A 17,523-nucleotide genomic window follows, 5' to 3' on the forward strand; every position below is an offset into this window, starting at 1 on the left:
CATGATCTTGGGGGATTTCAATGCCCCATTCTCAACAGTGGAAAAATGAGATAGGAAAACAAGAAGCATCAAAATTAAGCTATACTATCGAGCAAATAATTACAGAAAAGGCATCAAACTACAGGATACAAATTATTCTCATTAGTACAAATGAGAAGACACAACACTAACAAATATATGAAAAGGTGCTTAAGATAATTAGTCGTATGGGAAATTCACAGGAAAACTATCATAAGGATCAGGTCCCAATCGTTTATGCCAGAGTCCTACCTCCTCGGAGGCTACAATGCAAAAGAACATAATCTGGAAGCCAGCCTGAACAAAAAGCCAAAGAAACTTGTTATCCAAACTCTCTGATATCTAGGTATATATTTAAAGAAAATTAAATGCACAAAGGAAATACCTTTACACTCATGTTGACTGAATCATTATTCATAGTTACTGAACGATGGAGTGACCTAGGTGAACATCAATGGATTAAAAAATGTTGTATAGTAATAAGACACTATGGGGACATGAACTAAATCACTCCATTTGCAGCAAAGTGAATAGGACCAGAGTGAAATTTCCCAAGTTCTGCATATTCCCTCTTATATATGAAAGCTAAAAGTGTGAACCTGAAACCTTAGTGATACTAGATATTGGGAAGGGTAGTAGGCGAGTATGGAAATAGGTGGATGGGTATGTTAAATGTAAACCATATGCATGTATACAAATATCATACTAACCTCTCATTACTATGTGTTACATATTAATAAATTTAAAAAGAGAGCACCTTTCACCTTCCTGGTCAGTACATCACTGAAAGATTTTGTAAGAGCAAGTAGGCAAAAAAGAAAAGGAAATTCAAGTTAGAAAAGAATATAAAATAGTTGTTTTATGATGACATACTTACGTAGAAAATCATAAAAAAATTCACCAGAAAATTATTGGAATTAAAAAATATATGAGGTTGCAGAATATAAAATGAGCACATAAAACTCAACAAGCACTCATATATGCAAACAATTATTTAAAAGTCCACACTACCCAAAGCAATCTATTCATTCAATATGATCCCTATCACAGTTCCAGTGTCATTCTAGAAATGATGACAAAAGTCCTAAAATTCAGAAAATGATGCAAAATTTCACATGGAACCACAAAAATCCCAAAACAGCCAAAGCAATAGTAATTTAAAGCATGTCAGTTAAAATAGACACATTAATGAAAAAAACAAACAAACAAAAAAACAGAAAATAAAGCCCAGAAAGGAACCTGAACACTTGCAGAAGATTGTCAGCTAGGATTTTTAGAGTAAATGTTACGGGGAAGTTGGATATCTTCATGTATGTAGGTTAAATTAGGCCCTTAAGTTATATTAACATATATTAATCTGAGCTGGAGACTAGTGGCTCACTACTGTAATTCTAGCTACTCAGGAAGCTGAGATCTGAGGATAAAAGTTGGAAGCCAGCCCAGGCAGGAAAGTCTGAGACTCTATTTCCAATTAACCAGCAAAAAGGTTAGCTGGAGGTGTAGCTCAAGTGGAAAAGCCCCAGACAGGTGGCTTAAAACTGGGCAAGAGGGGCTGGGGATATGGCCTAGTGGCAACAGTGCCTGCCTCGGATACACGAGGCCCTAGGTTCGATTCCCCAGCACCACATATACAGAAAAAAAAACGGCCAGAAGCGGTGCTGTGGCTCAAGTGGCAGAGTGCTAGCCTTGAGCGGGAAGAAGCCAGGGACAGTGCTCAGGGCCTGAGTCTAAGGCCCAGGACTGGCAAAAAAAAAAAAAAAAAAAAAAAAACTGGGCAAGAGCTCCAGGCTCCCACAGTTCAAGCCAAGGATGTCAAGCATTAACATATTTATTGGATATCTCCTTTCATGAATTGTGCAGATCATGTGTCTATTGTTACTCGGGTTGTTGCTTTTTTGAGAGTTCGGTTTTCTGAGATTCATGTATATTCTGGTTATTAATTTCTTGTCAAATGTACAGCTAATGAAGATTTTCTCCCATTCGGTAGGCTGTGTCTGCAGCCTAGCGATTGCTTCCTACTGACTGCTTCCTTTTCTGTGCAGAAGCTTTTAGGTATGATGCAATCCCATTTGTCTGCCTTTAGTCTTACTCGCTGTTCTATTGGAACTGTACTTAAGAAGTTATTCCCTTAAAAAAAGAAGAAAATTATCACATTTATAGAAGCAAATAGAATGGTGGTTATCAAGCCAATGGAATAGGGAGATGCTGATCAAAGAGCACAAATTACAGTTAGAAAAATGCAGATACATTAGATATGTTCTATAGGGTAATTCAATCATTCCATAATCTAGTAAATAATCCCTCTTTACTCCAGAATTATATATGGTCATAACTTAATTTTTAAAATCTAGATTTCTTTAAAATTTAGAAAAATTACAAAACACTCTTCAGGAGCCAGGGTTTCTTAGGGTTTGTTAAAGTACTTTGGTTATATAAAATAATGGATTTCATTCTGACCAGAATATTTTCATTTGTTTCTCTGGAGCCATGCCAATGGGTTTCAGCTACCTGTTTCAATTTCCAAGCCACAGTTGTATGGATGGACTCTGTCCTAGCCAGAGCAGTTCTAAAGAAAATTCAGTGTGTCTGGAGGTAAGAAATGCCCTTTCATTGCATCTTGAAACTCCCACAGGAGGACTATGGAGTCCCTAGAACATTAGGATTTGTGTAACTTCTTTACATTCCCATATTGTACCCCAGTACCACAGGAGTCCCAACTCTTTGGGGCTAAATGAAGTAGATTGACATTTATCCTCTGGCTTAATAACACTATTGTTGAGAATTTTCTTAAAACTTTTGAGCTACAATTTTAAAAGATGGGGAACCATGAAGAATCATATCTAAAGAAAGAAGAGTGTGCACAAATACATATGTAGGGCATTGATGGCATTTGTAATCAATGAAGCAGCCTTCTGATATAAAAAATTGTACAAGAATGATGTCATAAGGTGAATTATTCCAATAAGATTTCGGGAACAATGTATGTATGAGACCCATTTCAAAAAGCAATTTGTCATTCTCTGATCTAGCAAAACAAACTGTGTAAAAACAGAAAAAGTTGATATTAGTAGTTTTGAAAAAATCTACACAAGTGAGAAAGAAAGCAATATTACCAAGCGAGGAGCAAAATTAAGAAATATCTTTAAGATATCTCAATGACTTCTTTTGGAATTTTATTGCATTCATTTTTGTTTAATTCTTTTACATTAAATGGCTTCCTATAAATATTAAAAAATTAACATGTTGGTCAGTCCCATTAGTCTCTCCCAATGGCCTCACCTCCCATGAGTGATGAATATTCACAAACACCCGCCAACAGTGCCCCGGTGACCAAAAACTTGTTCCTGGTCCCTTCTAAGAGAAAACCAAATGCTACAGACAAAAGACTGAGTATAGTAGCAAATTTCCTTGATTTACAAATGATTGGTTAAATTATGCTATATACATTATAACTCTAAAATTGAGGATATTTTAAAAAAAAACCTCATATTTCTATTTCTTAGAATTAATTTCTATAAATAATATTTTTTATTGTCAAACTGATATACAGAGCGGTTACAGTTTCATACTTTAGGCATTGGATACATTTCTTGTACTGTTTGTTACCTCCTCCCTCATTCCCCCTCTCCCCCTTTCCCTTTCCCCTATGAGCTGTTCAGTAGATTTACACTAAACAGTTTTACAAGTATTGCTTTTGTAATCATTTTATTACTATAGCTTTATAATACAGCCTGAAGTTGGGTGTTGTAATTCCTCCAGCACTGTTCTTTCTGCTTAGGATTGTTTTTGCTATTCTAGGTCTTTTATTGTTCCATATGAATTTCTGGATTGCTTCCTCTATTTCCTTAAAAAATGGTGTTGGGATATTAATGGGTATTGCATTGAATTTGTAGATAGCCTGTGGCAATATTGCCATTTTGATTATATTAATCCTCCCAATCCAGGAGCATGAGAGGTTTTTCCATTTCCTTAGTTCTGACTTAATTTCATTTTTCAAGCTTTTAAAGTTCTCATCAAAGAGGTCTTTCACTTCTTTGGTTAAGGTTATTCCTAGGTATTTTATGTTTTGGGGGGCTATTGCAAAAGGAGTTGCTTTCCTGATTTCAGCCTCGGTCTTCGGGTTGTTAGCATAGAGAAAGGCCATTGATTTTTGAAGGTTTATTTTATATCCTGCAACTTTGCCAAAGTTTTGGATCAGCTCTAGTAGCTTGGGGGTAGAGTCTATGGGATTCTTTAGGTATAGGATCATGTCATCTGTGAAGAGAGAAAGTTTAACTTCATCTTTTCCTATTTGGATCCCCTTTATATTTTCTTCTTACCTAATTGCTCTGGCTAGGAATTCTAGTACTATGTTGTGCCTGATTTTAAAGGGAATTGCTTTAGTTTTTCACCATTTAGAATTATACTTGCTGTTGGTTTCTCATACACTGCCTTTATTATATTCAGAAGTATTCCCTGGAATCCCAGTTTTTCCAGGGCTTTTAGCATAAATGGGTGCTGGATTTTATCGAATGCTTTTTCCACATCCAGAGATAGAATCATGTGGTTCTTTACCTTGCTCCGGTTGATGTGGTGAATTACATTAATTGACTTCTGTATATTGAACCAACTTTGCATCCCTGGGATGAATCCAGTTTGATCATGGTGTATGATTTTTTTTGATGACCTGTTGAAATCGATTAGCCAGAATTTTGTTGAGAATTTTTGCATCTATGTTCATCAGGGAAATCTGTCTATAGTTCTCTTTCCATGAGGAGTCCTTGCCTGCTTTTGGGATGAGGGCTATACTGGCTTCATAGAATGTCTGGTAATGAACTTTCTCTTTCAATTTCATTGAAGAGTTTGAGAAATATTGGTGTGAGTTCTGTTTTGATGGCCTTGTAGAATTCTGCTGTGAATCCATCTGGACCTGGGCTTTTCTTGGATGGGAGATCATTTATTGCCTTTTCTATTTCAATACTGGATATGGGTCTGTTTAGAATTTTTGTGTCTATGTTAATCAGGGAAATCGGTATATAGTCTTCTTTCTGAGATGCGTCCCTGCCTGGGTTTGGGATGAGGGTTATGCTGGCTTCATAGAATGTGTCTGGTAGTGAACGTTCTCTTTCAATTTCATTGAAGAGTTTGAGAAATATTGGAGTGAGTTCTGTTTTGAAGGCCTTGTAGAATTCTGCAGTGAATCCGTCTGGACCTGGGCTTTTCTTGGATGGGAGATCACTTATTGCAGTTTCTATTTGAATGCTGGAAATGGGTCTGTTCAGAAGGTTTAAATCTTCATGGTTGAGTTTGGGATATCAATTTTTTCTAGGAAATCATCCACTTCTTCCAGGTTCTCGAATTTGTTGGCATAAAGGTTTGCAAAATAGTCCCTTATTGTGTTCTGAATTTTGGTTGTTTCTCTGGTGATGTTACCTGTTTCATCTCTGAACGTGTCTATCTGGGTTTGCTGCTTTCGTTTTTTGGTCAGGATTGCTAGGGGTCTGTCTTTCTTGTTAATTTTTTCAAAGAACCAACCCTTTGTTATGTTGATTCTCTCGATTATTTTTTTGTCTCTAATTCATTTCATTCTGATTTAATTTTAATTATTTGTTTCCATCTATTGACTTAGGATTTGGCTTGTTGATCTCATTCGAGGTTATTAAGGTGTTTCCTTAAGTTATTGAGTTGCTGTTTCTCCAGTTTGTTGATGTAGGCACTGAGAGATATAAAATTTCCTCTGAGTACTGTCTTTGCTGTGTCCCAAAGGAGCTGGTACTTTGTGTACTCATTTTGGTTGATTTCCATAAACATTTGGATTTCTGTTCTAATTTCTTCAATGACCCACTGATGGGTCAGCAGTGTGTTGTTTAGTCTCCATAAATTGTAGGATTTTCTACTGTGGCTGTTTGAGTTGAGCTCTAATTTTATTCCATTGTAGTATGAGAGAATGCAGGGAATGGTTTTGATAATTCTGAATTTGTACAGATTTCCTTTGTGGCCTAAGATGTGATCTATTTTGGGGAATGTTCCATGTGCTGCCGAAAAGAATGTGTATTCTGTTGTTGCTGGGTGGAATATTCTGTAGATGTTGGTTAAGTCTAGTTGGGCTATGCAGTTGTTTAGTTCTGTGTTTTCTGTATTCAGTTTTTGGCATGTTGATATGTCCAGAGGTGATTGTGAAGTGTTGAAGTCCCCAACTATCAATGTGTTTGGGTCTATTAGTGTTTTTAGAGTCCGTAGTGTGTGTTTGATGAAGTTCAGTGCTCCTTTATTTGGTGTGTAGATATTTAGGATAGTTATATCCTCCTGAAGGAGAGATCCCTTTATTAGAATGTAGTAACTTTCTTTTTCTCTTCTTACCGTTTTTCATTTGAAGTCAATTTTATCTGATACTAGGATTGCAATTCTAGCCTGCTTATGGGGGCCATTTGCTTGATAGATTTGATTCCAGCCTTTCACTTTTAGAAGATGCTTACTTTTGCTGAACAGATGTGTCTCTTGGAGGCAGCAGAAATATGGTTCTTGATTTTTGATCCAACTTATGAACCTATGTCGTTTGATTGGAGAATTAATTCCATTAATGTTGAGAGTTAGGATTGAGAGATGATCGTTTGTTCCTTTCATTATATCTACCTTGTTAAAATCTGTGTCTTCCCATTTCTTGATCTAATATTCTGGTTTTCTATTTAGGGTTCACTTCTCTGTCTGTATTGGGATCTTGATTATTTTCCCTGTATAATACATCTTTGAGTGTTTTCTGTAAAGCTGGTTTGGTGGAGATATATTGTTTCAGTGTTTCCTTACTGTGGAAGACTTTTATTTGACCTTTGGCTATGAATGAGAGTTTATCTAGTTACAGTATTCTTGGTTGGTAGTTATTTTTATTTAGTGTTTGGTATACCTCATTCCAGGCTCTCCTTGCTTTCATGGTCTCTGCTGAGAAGTCCGGGGTAATCCTGATTGCTTTCCTTTGTATGTGATTGTTTTCTTCTCCTTAACAGCTTTAAGGATTCTTTCCTTGGACTCTATTGATCCTGTTTTGATCACAGTGTGTTGGTGGGATGTTCTATTCTGGTCTGGTTGGTTTGGGGTTCTAAATGCTTCTTGTATCTGTATAGGCCTATCCTTCTGGATATTTGAAAGTTCTCAGCTAATATTCTGTTAAATAGGTTGCCTATTCCATTAACATCTTTCTCCAGGTTTTCCTCAATACCTATTATCCTTAAATTGGGCTTCCTGATGGGGGCTTGGAGCTCCTGGATTGATCTGTTTTGCCAATTGGATTGGTTTTGTATTGATTTTTTATCTTTTTCCATAGATTCTAGGGAATCTTTAGCTCCTGAGATTCAATCCTCTGCTTCAGTTAGTCAGGACTGTAGGCTAGCTACTTGATTTCTAATCTCTTTTCCTTCTGACTGGACTTTCCTAATGATTTCCATGTCCTTGCTATACTTATCTCATAGGTCCTGCAGGGACTTCTTTACTTCATTAATTTCATTAATTTGGTTTTGAGTGCTGTCTCTCAAATCTTTTAGCTGGGTAACTATCTTTTCATTTGACTCTTGAAGTTCAATTATCTTTTTATTTGTGGAGGCCATGAAATTCTCCATTAATTTTTGCTTTGCCACCTCATGCTCTAGAATAGTTGACTGAAGAGATTCATACTTTTCATTTATCATTTTTATCAGTAGACTTTGTAGAGCATTTTGAGGGTTCCCTTCTATGTCATTGATTGACTGCTCTGCTTCCTGCTTGTTTTGAGTGGGAGATGAGACTCCATTGTTTGCCATCTTTCTTGTGTTTCTTCTGCCCATTTGGATTGGGAATGCCAACCTACAAGTACTTGTGAGCACCGTTTAAGACCCAAAGCAGACCTTACCAATCACTGTTGTGTAAATCTTAGAAGTTCACAATTATATACAGATACCTTGTATACCTGTGTATAAAATTAGATTTGATGTTCCTAAAGAATACAATTTTGATATAACAACCAATCCTGCGCCCTTTATTCAGTAGTTACTTATTTACGGTTACAACTCTATGAGCAATTTTTGTTCTTAATTTAAGTTCTTTTTGGATTGGCTGGCTTTGTCTTTGAACCCCTTTGATTCACTGATTGAGGAGGGATACCCTCTATCCAATAACCAGGGGTCAATGGAATCTGGAGGTCCTGGAACTAAGTCAGGAGGGTAAGTTAGAGGTAGTAAGGAAAATAGAGTGAAATGTATGGGTGTGTGTGTGTGATGATTTGGTTTAGTTTCAGTGACGTGGAAATGTGGCAAAGAGTAGAATCAGTAGAAAGAACAAGGTTAAAATGATAGACAATGGAGTATTAGCAGAAAAGAGTGGAGGTGTTATTCACAGGAAAGTAAATTTTTAAAGAAAGAGAATGTAAAGAGAAAGATAAAGAAAAAAATAGTGGAAGACAAATGCACCAAAAAGAGAAAAGTTATTAAAAAATAAAAAACTAAAAAACCAGAAAAATGAACAACCAAAAAAAAAAGCTACTTGATAATACAAACAGGTAAAAATGTAAAAGAAAAAACCAATGACGTTTCAGAAATGAATTTTAAAAAAACGCTTAAAAATGTTTTGGAAAAAAATGCAGTCTTCCTTGTTTGGGTGGGCTTTCTACAGTCTTTGGTTTCCCTTGTGATGGTGTGCAGTCTATTTTGCTGCTTGGCTGGTTTGACTTGCTTTCAGTTTGCAGGGGGTGGATCTGCTCTGACCCTCCTCCCCTGTTAGTGAAATCCTGGGGCTCTGTGGTTCACACAGCTTGCAGGTAGGCCTTGGGCTTCCACTGTAGATGGGGACGTGAACAGTCTTGGGAATGGTGGCTCTTCCCCTGTGCTGTGGGGCTGCTGCCTTTAATGCCTGGCTTTCAATAGGCTGTGGACTCAGCAGGGTGGGGCGCCTCTGGCCTGGTTACCCTGCTGAGAGTTGCTTGCCTGGGGGGAGGTTCCTCCCTCCTGGGCTGGGCGGCCTCCTGCGCGGAGCTGGCTATGGAATTCAGCTTCATTTCAGGCTGGGAATTGGGCTTCCTCTGTGATGGGACATTTATCTGTCTCAGGAACTGTTTGTTCTCCTGTCTGGTTGTTCCGTGCTGCCAGTAGCTGCTCACTGCTTTCGATTTTAATTTAGATATTCTGGCGGGCAGGGCGGGGCACCTCTGGCTGAGTTCACACGAGTGTGTGAGCAGAGTGTGTGAGCGCAGCCCAGAACGAGCCTCCTGCCTGGGCAGGGGACATTCTCTTGGGCTAAGCTGTCTCTCACTGGTCGGTCCCTCTTGCCCTTTTCAAAGATGGCTCCTTTGTCCTCGCTTTCCCCAGGCCTGCTTTAGTTCCAGTCTGGTCTGACCCTATGCCAGTGTCAAAGACGGCACTTTGCTCTGACGGTGGGGGAAGGGCTACCTTCAAGGAGCTGCTCTGTGGGCATGAGTGAGAATGTCTTTCGTGGGGTACTCACGCTTTCTCTGCGATTTTGGCCTGTCCGTGCTCAGCCTGCAATCCGTGTGTGTCTGCCGCCATCTGAAGGATTTCTCCCTGGTCGCCGTTGCGTGCTTTAAGTGTGAGGAGTGCAGGGTGTTGTGTTGGTGCCAGCACTGGTGTGGTGGCAGGTTGCCGCCCGGAGCTCAAATCTGTGTTTTCAGGCCAGCAAAATAATTGATTTTTTTCTTGCTGGCCAGAATCCCTGTACTGTTATAACTTACTTTGGCTGTCTTTCTAGGAGTAAAAGTTTCCCTTGAGTGGGAAAACTTCAATGTTGGAGGGAGCTCAGCTAGGGCTCTGCTGCTTCTCCACCATCTTCCCAGAATTCCAAAATTGAGGATTTTTAAATTACAAATTCTAAAAAAATTGCACATGCATGGTTCACGATTTGGCTTGATATTAGTTTATAAATCAATGTTAGTTTATTTTTATTACTATTTTGTCAATCTGATTAAATGTCAGATTTGTTTGATGAGTCACCAGAAACATTTTAAAGGTGTTAATATTTCTCCACAACTTTGTGGTTATGAAGATCTCTAGAACTAATCTAAGAAATTGAAAGCCTAACTTCTGGGCCTATTTCTAAAACTTGAAACAATGAAATAGGCAATTTGGATATGTCTCTAGTGTTCTGGTGCCTCTCCATTCCGTTTCTACAGAACATCTCCCCAATGCCCCAGCTGTGTTGAGTGTCCTCTGCCCTCTGCATGAAGCCAGCAGAGTTTCCCTCCTGCTTTGCTCCTTTGGTCTTCAGGATCAAGTTCCTCAGTGGAGAGGATGCTGATGAGGTAGTTATCTTAAAGATCACATCCATTTTCAAGTTGTGTAAGAGGTTGATGTGAGAAGGCCCTTTAGAAGTCTGCTATGGAAGCTGTTTAAAATTAGTTTTAGAACTATTTTTGACCTTATATATACTGGTGTTGCAATGACAAGATTCTTATGTGTGCAGCTCAAAATAACTGAATGAAGCACTGACATCCATCATCAACAAAGCTTTCACTCAGGGCCTCATAGACCTTGCTATACTTGACTGCCTTATTCATAATTTTTTATCACAATTTAATTCTTAAGACATAGCATCTTGTATACAAAGCCATCCAACACTGAAAGGAGAAAGGCAAAAGGTTTTTGGAAAAGAAGGAGCAGGTAGGGAATAAGGATACTCAAAGAATTAGTCCTTTCTGGGATAAACATCAGTATAATCTTTGTCATTCACCTATGTAAGTGATATCCTGGTGCCACATTTGCTTCTCGGTTCTTATATTTAGAGGGTAACATAATGTAAGAGGGAAAGTTGGTCTGTTTTCTCAGTATTACTATGAGTGGTCATTAAGCTTGAGTGGGTCAAGTCGCGAGCCAAGCTTGCCACATGAGTCCCTTTCCCACTTAGTCTCTTCTGGAGTTGATTTTCATTCGAGTTGAATGTCTTAGGTTTGTCTCTGCCTTGTTCTCTTCCTGATTTACACTATGTTCCATTAAAATCTGAGAGGCCAAGGATAAGTTATTTTGGATTTAAAATGTGTTTCTAGATAGGAAAACAGGCCCATCTACAACATATGCACCATTATTTGAAATCTCACTGCTTTAAGTATTTTACATTTAGCACTCATTAATTAGTGTGCTGAGTGTTACATTATATATGAGAAGCCCCAGGGGAGAGATTATCCTCTCATCCACTCCCATCCATGCTGTTCCTCTGCCTGGCATGGCACAGCCACTGAGCATTACTGACCTGTTTCCTTAGATGAGTACTAGGGTACCTGAACACAGTTCTCTGAACTCCTTCCCATTCGATTTATTACTCTAGAATCTAGAAGAAACTGTCAAAGAATACTTTTAATTAACACCTGAGGGCAGAATTCCTGTGGGCAAAGGTGATGGCTGCTTCCAAAAGTGATTACATATGAGCAGGCATTAATTTCATCAAGTAGCTTTCCTGCCTGATGTACAATTTTACATTTATTCCTCATTGTTTGGAGAGTCACAGCCCCAAGGCAATGTAGCATGCATTGGTCAGGCTATATTCTCTTCTGTAAATCTCAAGTCAACCATTGGAGTGGATTTTTCTCAGGTAGCCAGTCCTAATTTCCATAGGAAGGCCACATTTTCTAAGGTTGCTACTGACTGCATAAGCAGTTTCTGGTACTCTAGTTCTGTTCCTTGGTTGGGGTGAAGTAAAGCTCAATTCTATGTTAGTCTTTGAAAGGTGTAGTAATTTATATGTATAGCTGTTTATGATATGTTCATTTCCAGAGGCCTTGGAACCACGATTTAGGAAATATGAGCACGGACATCAGTTTTACCTGGATTCAGAGGTGTAGGTTAGGTGTGGACAGAGACAGGTATTGGGGCAGGCAGAGAGTAATTGCTACCAGTGGCATCCTTCCTTCCTTGCTCCACTTTTCCTCCTTTAGTCTATCCTAGATGCTTCCTTCATTCACGACTTGTTTTTCAGGCAGGCTGAATGACAGGGAGCAGTATGCAGGGCGAGGACTTTAGTGTGATGGGTTAAGGGGTGGTATCCAGGACAGAGAAGCAGCCTTCTTGGGTGGGGACGAGACAGCTGCAGTGGTCATCCTACCTAAGAGATGACAGAAGGATGCACATCTTTCTGCCTCCTTTATTCCAGCCCTGTACTTGTCATCCATTTGATTTTGGCCAAGGGACGCAATGTTTCTATTACAAAGAACAAACCTAGCACACTATCTTTGAGATTAATTATTGAAATACTTATGGCAGTGACTGCCTCCAAGTCAGCACTTAAGAAGTAATTGTTATGATTTCAACTACTTTTATCTTTCTCTACATTGTCATTTCTTTCGTCAAAGAAATTTATTTTGGGGCTGGGAATATGGCCTAGTGGCAAGAGTGCTTGACTCGTATACATGACGCCCTGAGTTTGATTCCCCAGCACCACATATATGGAAAATGGCCAGAAGTGGCGCTGTGGCTCAAGTGGCAGAGTGCTAGCCTTGAGCAAAGAGAAGCCAGGGACAGTGCTCAGGCCCTGAGTCCAAGGCCCAGGACTGGCAAAAAAAAGAAAGAAAGAAATTTATTTTGCCAGGCATGGTGCCAGACTTGGTGGCTCACACCTGTAATCCTAGCTACTCAGGAGGCTGAGAGCTGAGGATCACAGTTTGAAGCCAGTCCGGGCAGGAAAGTATATGAAAATCTTATCACCAGTTAATCATCCAAAAGCCAGTAGTGGAGCAGTGACTCAAGTGGAAGCCATAACCTTGAGCAAAAAAGGTCAGGGACAGTACACAGGCCCTGAGTTCGAGCCCCAGAATTGGCACCAAAAACATTTTAAATTTCATGATTATTTTATAGGAATTTTCTTTGCTCAGTACTGTTTTACCTAGCATTCTTTAAGTTTAATTTAAAAAATCTAGTTCTGGCATCATCTTGTTAAAGAAGATAACAAAGCAGAACCAACCCTATGGCATTCAAGTTAATCAAATCATTCTCTAGGGAAAATTAGACCACAGATCCTGGTCATGTGGCAATCCCAGCTTATGACATGATCCATCCAAGCTTTACGGCCAAACTATGTTGAGAAAATAATTTTTCCATAGATAATCCTCTGCTTTTAACCAGACATAAGAAGGAAATTCCACAATTAGCACATTGGTAACTACTAAAATAGTATTGATGATAAAGGATGATTCGAAATACATTAGACCTATGTTGAAAAGAACATAAAGAACCTCAGTGAAAATTGTTCATTAATTGGGAGTTAGAGGGCAGGGGGAAAAATCAGGCTGTCTCTGGGGAGGTAGATACTAGCTGAAGGAGACTGAGCTAATGATGAATGAGGATCAATATGTTTAAGGTAGATTGTTTGCATGTAGGAAAACAAACCAATGAAACCTGGTGAAATGTCTTGGTAAGAAGGGGGAAGGAGAGGACAGTGATTAGAGGGATGATATTGATTGGAATTCATGGGATACATATGTGGAAATGTAACAAGAACTTCTTTCCTTCTAGCATAACAAATATACGCTGACAGAAAAAGAGAAAAAAAGAATAGCAATGAAATTCCCAGGAGACACTGGTCCCAACAGGTTTATCTCCTTCCTCCTTTACTCTCCCCTTCATCCTTTCTTTTGTCCTTTCTTCAGTATTAATAGTCTCATGCCAGTCACTGTGTCATAGCACTGAGGTACAAACATGAAACAGTCTAGCTTCTTCCAGGAAGAAATATGCACAGGCCTAGCTAGGTTCTGAGTATTGTACAGGTATAGAAAGTCGGATAGAGAAGTGACAGTGTCTCATTCTTTCACTTTTTGTTGCTAATTCGCCTTAAAATCCATCATCTACACCTGTCAGTCTTTAAAACCTAAGTATTATTATCTTGAAAACATCCTATGAAGACTGAATTCTAATGTAAACTACATTCTTGGGAAATAAAAATTACACAATATAATATTCTATTGCTAACAATATTTCTATTACTAAGAACTAACCTAACATACTGTCTTTCCATAGGTGCACACAACAGAAGGCTACACACATGGCAGACTGGTCAAAGTTCAAGAACAATGAAAAGTATACCAACAATGTATACAATATTAACTTGGAAAACATGGGTTCTTGCCCATCATCAGTCATTCATCATCATCAGTCATTATTCTCTAAAGAATCTGGTCTTTTCTTAACCTCTCTGGTCTGTTCTGGTTTGCACTATTCCTAAGTTCATATTACTATTGCATACAAATTTAACTATTCAAGCCCTCCACTCAGAATCTTTCATACAAACAAGTTTTTCCAAAAATAATTATCTTTTTACTCTAACAAAAACACTAGTCCAAGCTGTCAACTTATTTTTGTTTTTATTTATACTAATAATGCCTACATGAAGCATTTCTGTATAGTTATAAGAAACATGAAACCAGAATATCCCATCAATATTGGACTTTTAAAATTATCTTCTCCACAGATTTTAGCTCAAGTTTGGAAGTTTAGAACATGAATAGAGGGAATGAAACAACCATAGATTTCTTTCTGTGGGGGCTTTTCCCAAAGCTTCAGTATGTCCGCATCCTCATCACTTCCATTCTCCTGGCCTACATCATCACTGTCACTGGGAATGCTGTCCTGATCCTTTTGATCTGGGTAGACTCTTGCCTCCACACTCCCATGTACATCCTACTCAGCCATCTCTCTCTCTCTCTCTCATTGACCTAGCCTTAATTTCCACCACTGTGCCAAAGACAGTCCTCAACGTTTTCTCCAAGAAGAAGGACATCTCAGAAGTTGTCTGTGGAACTCAGATTTTCTTCTTCTTTGCCCTTGGGGGTGGTGAGTGTCTCCTTTTTTTTTTTTTTTTTTTTTTTTTTGCCAGTCCTGGGCCTTGGACTCAGGGCCTGAGCACTGTCCCTGGCTTCTTCTCGCTCAAGGCTAGCACTCTGCCGCTTGAGCCACAGCACCGCTTCTGGCGGTTTTCTGTATATGTGGTACTGGGGAATCGAACCTAGGGCCTCGTGTATCCGAGGCAGGCACTCTTGCCACTAGGCCATATCCCCAGCCCTGAGTGTCTCCTTTTGACCCTTATGTCTTATGACCGCTATGTGGCTATCTGCAAACTTCTGAGATATCCAGTTATCATGAATTCTAGCGTATGTCTGCAGATGGCACTGGTGTCCTGGGGTGGAGGTGCCCTAAATTTCCTCATCAATACTATCTACACCATGCATTTTCCTTTCTGTGGCTGCAGGGAAGTCCACTATTTTTTTCTGTGAGATGCCTGCAGTTCTGCAGCTTTCCTGTGAAGACACTTCCTTGTATGAAACAGTGTTTCATCATGTTTGTTCTTCTTCCCTTAGGACTCATTATGTCTTCCTATATGCTCATCTTCCTCACAGTCCTCCAAATGAACTCTCGAGAGGGCAGGAAGAAAGCTCTGGCCACTTGTTCTTCTCACCTGGCTGTAGTGACCCTCTACTCTGGGCCAGCCATGATTATCTACATGACTCCCTACTCTTGCCATACTTCAGAACAGGATATAATACTTTCCATGATTAATACCATCTTCACTCCCATGCTCAACTTTTACAGTCTGAGGAACAAAGAAGTGTGTGCTGCTTTGAGAAGAGCAATAAGTCCAAGAGTGGCTTTAAAGTAGGAACAAATAGGCTTTCAAGTGACAGAATCTCTAAGCTGCAAGATAGACGATCCACATGCTGTGCTTCCAGCAGCTAAGAAATAAAACAAAAATTCCCTTTACTATTTCTGTATCTTATCATATAACTTAGCAAATTGAATGATTGAACATGACGCTAGTATAAACATCTGACAGTGTGTAAAAATGAGAAAATTATTCAATTTATCTGGGCCTGTAAGAAGCTCAGTTTGCCTGTCCTTGATTATTTCCAGTTCTAAAATGTATCATAAATTCATTCTGGTTCTTTGACAATTCTAGGAGATATATAAGCTTTAATCTCTGGGTTTATACATCTTTGAAACATATTTGGTAATTCAGACTTTAAAAATAATTGTAGTAATGCCTGTTTACGGGTAATTGTTGAGACTTTAGTTATTATTAAGTTGTTCTGGTTTGTTTAAGATGGTCTGGCCCCATTTTTGGCAGATGTGATCCCTACTTGACTGTCAGTTGCCAATTCACCAATAAAGAGATTGTTAAAAGTAAAAGAAAGGACTTTCAGATTTTGGAGCAATTCATCCTAAGAACTCTTTAATGAGAATGTGCTCTTTAACACGTGCTGCCATAGTCCTAGGAAGATTATAGGAACAGCCTCCACTTTTATAGAAAGCTGATAAGGGGACTTCTCTGGGTTTGAAGAATAATGCCTTATGAGAAAGAAGCAATACAAAGAAAAACTAGTAGCTTGTGGTTGTCCACTTCTAGATTCCATGCTTACAGATGTAGGTCGCTGACCACCAGCCTCTCAGTGAGGCCATGCTCCTCCAGAAGTAGTTGTCTCTAGTGTATTCTGAGTAGGAGGCACTATGAGTGCACATGGTCAGTCTGTTCGAATAAAACACATATAAAAACTCTTTGCCTTATATTATGCAGATAAAAGAAATAGAGGTTTTAAATGGACTACCTTATTTTTCAAATAATGATTTGAACATTATGCATACATTAGTCTCTGGTTCTGAATTTAATGAAAACTTTTCTAAACTTCTCTTCAAAAACCTCCATGAGGACAATTCCTTAAGTCCTTTTCTCCTCAGTTTTACCTTTCTTCTATCAGTATTGTCTACAAATGGCTAATAAATATTATTTACCTAACACATGAGTTTTTGAGTAGATTTAATGTTCAAAATATATGAGTTGAGTGAGATAATACCATACCTCTGTAATTAGACTCCTATCTAAGTTTTAGTGTTAATGTAATGAAGGAGAAGTGTTCTTCTCTTTTAATGGTGGTATTTTCCCGATTTCAGCCACTTTAAAGTGTGTGCTACTCAGATCTAGAAGTGGCCAAGGGAAGGCATCACCACTCCTGCTTTAAAGAAGACTTACTTAGTGACTCTCAAAGCCCAAACAGAGATGATCACCCAGAGGTCAAGAAAGGCACTATGGAAACCACTTAGCTTGCTGAACACTAAAACTGAGCATGACAATAAGTCAATTATAATTGTTACTCATAGCAGTTGTCACTATCAAAAGTTTGCTTCACACTTTAAGGGACTCCAGAAATGGTTTTCATAACCTTGAGTAAAAGGCTTCTCATTTATAGTTATTCTTTGGTGGTGGTGGTGGTGGCCATTGTTGAGTTTGAAAGGCCTGGGCATGGTCTCTGAGCATTATTGCTAAAGGTTAGCACTCTACCACTTTGAGTCACAGTGCCACTTCTGGTTTTCTGGTGGTTAATTGGAGATAAGAGGCTTATAGACATTCCTTCCCGGGCTGGCTTTGAACCGTGATCCTCAGAACCTAGCTCCCTGCATAGCTTGCATTACAGGTGTGAGACACCAGGGACAAGCAGTTTTTATTTTTAAATTGAACATTCATTTGCTTCCAATAAACAATTCATTTTTTGGGAGATATCACAACTTATTGGCCTCTGTA

At 38.8% G+C, this 17,523-nt stretch overlaps 1 pseudogene; it reads left to right on the forward strand.

Moving 5' to 3' along the window:
- The first annotated feature begins 14,453 nt into the window (after positions 1 to 14,453).
- On the forward strand, positions 14,454 to 15,609 carry LOC125359780 (annotated as a pseudogene).
- The last annotated feature ends 1,914 nt before the right edge of the window (positions 15,610 to 17,523 follow it).

This window comes from Perognathus longimembris, chromosome 11 (genome assembly GCF_023159225.1).
Source record: "Perognathus longimembris pacificus isolate PPM17 chromosome 11, ASM2315922v1, whole genome shotgun sequence".
Classification (NCBI taxonomy): Eukaryota; Metazoa; Chordata; class Mammalia; order Rodentia; family Heteromyidae; genus Perognathus; species Perognathus longimembris.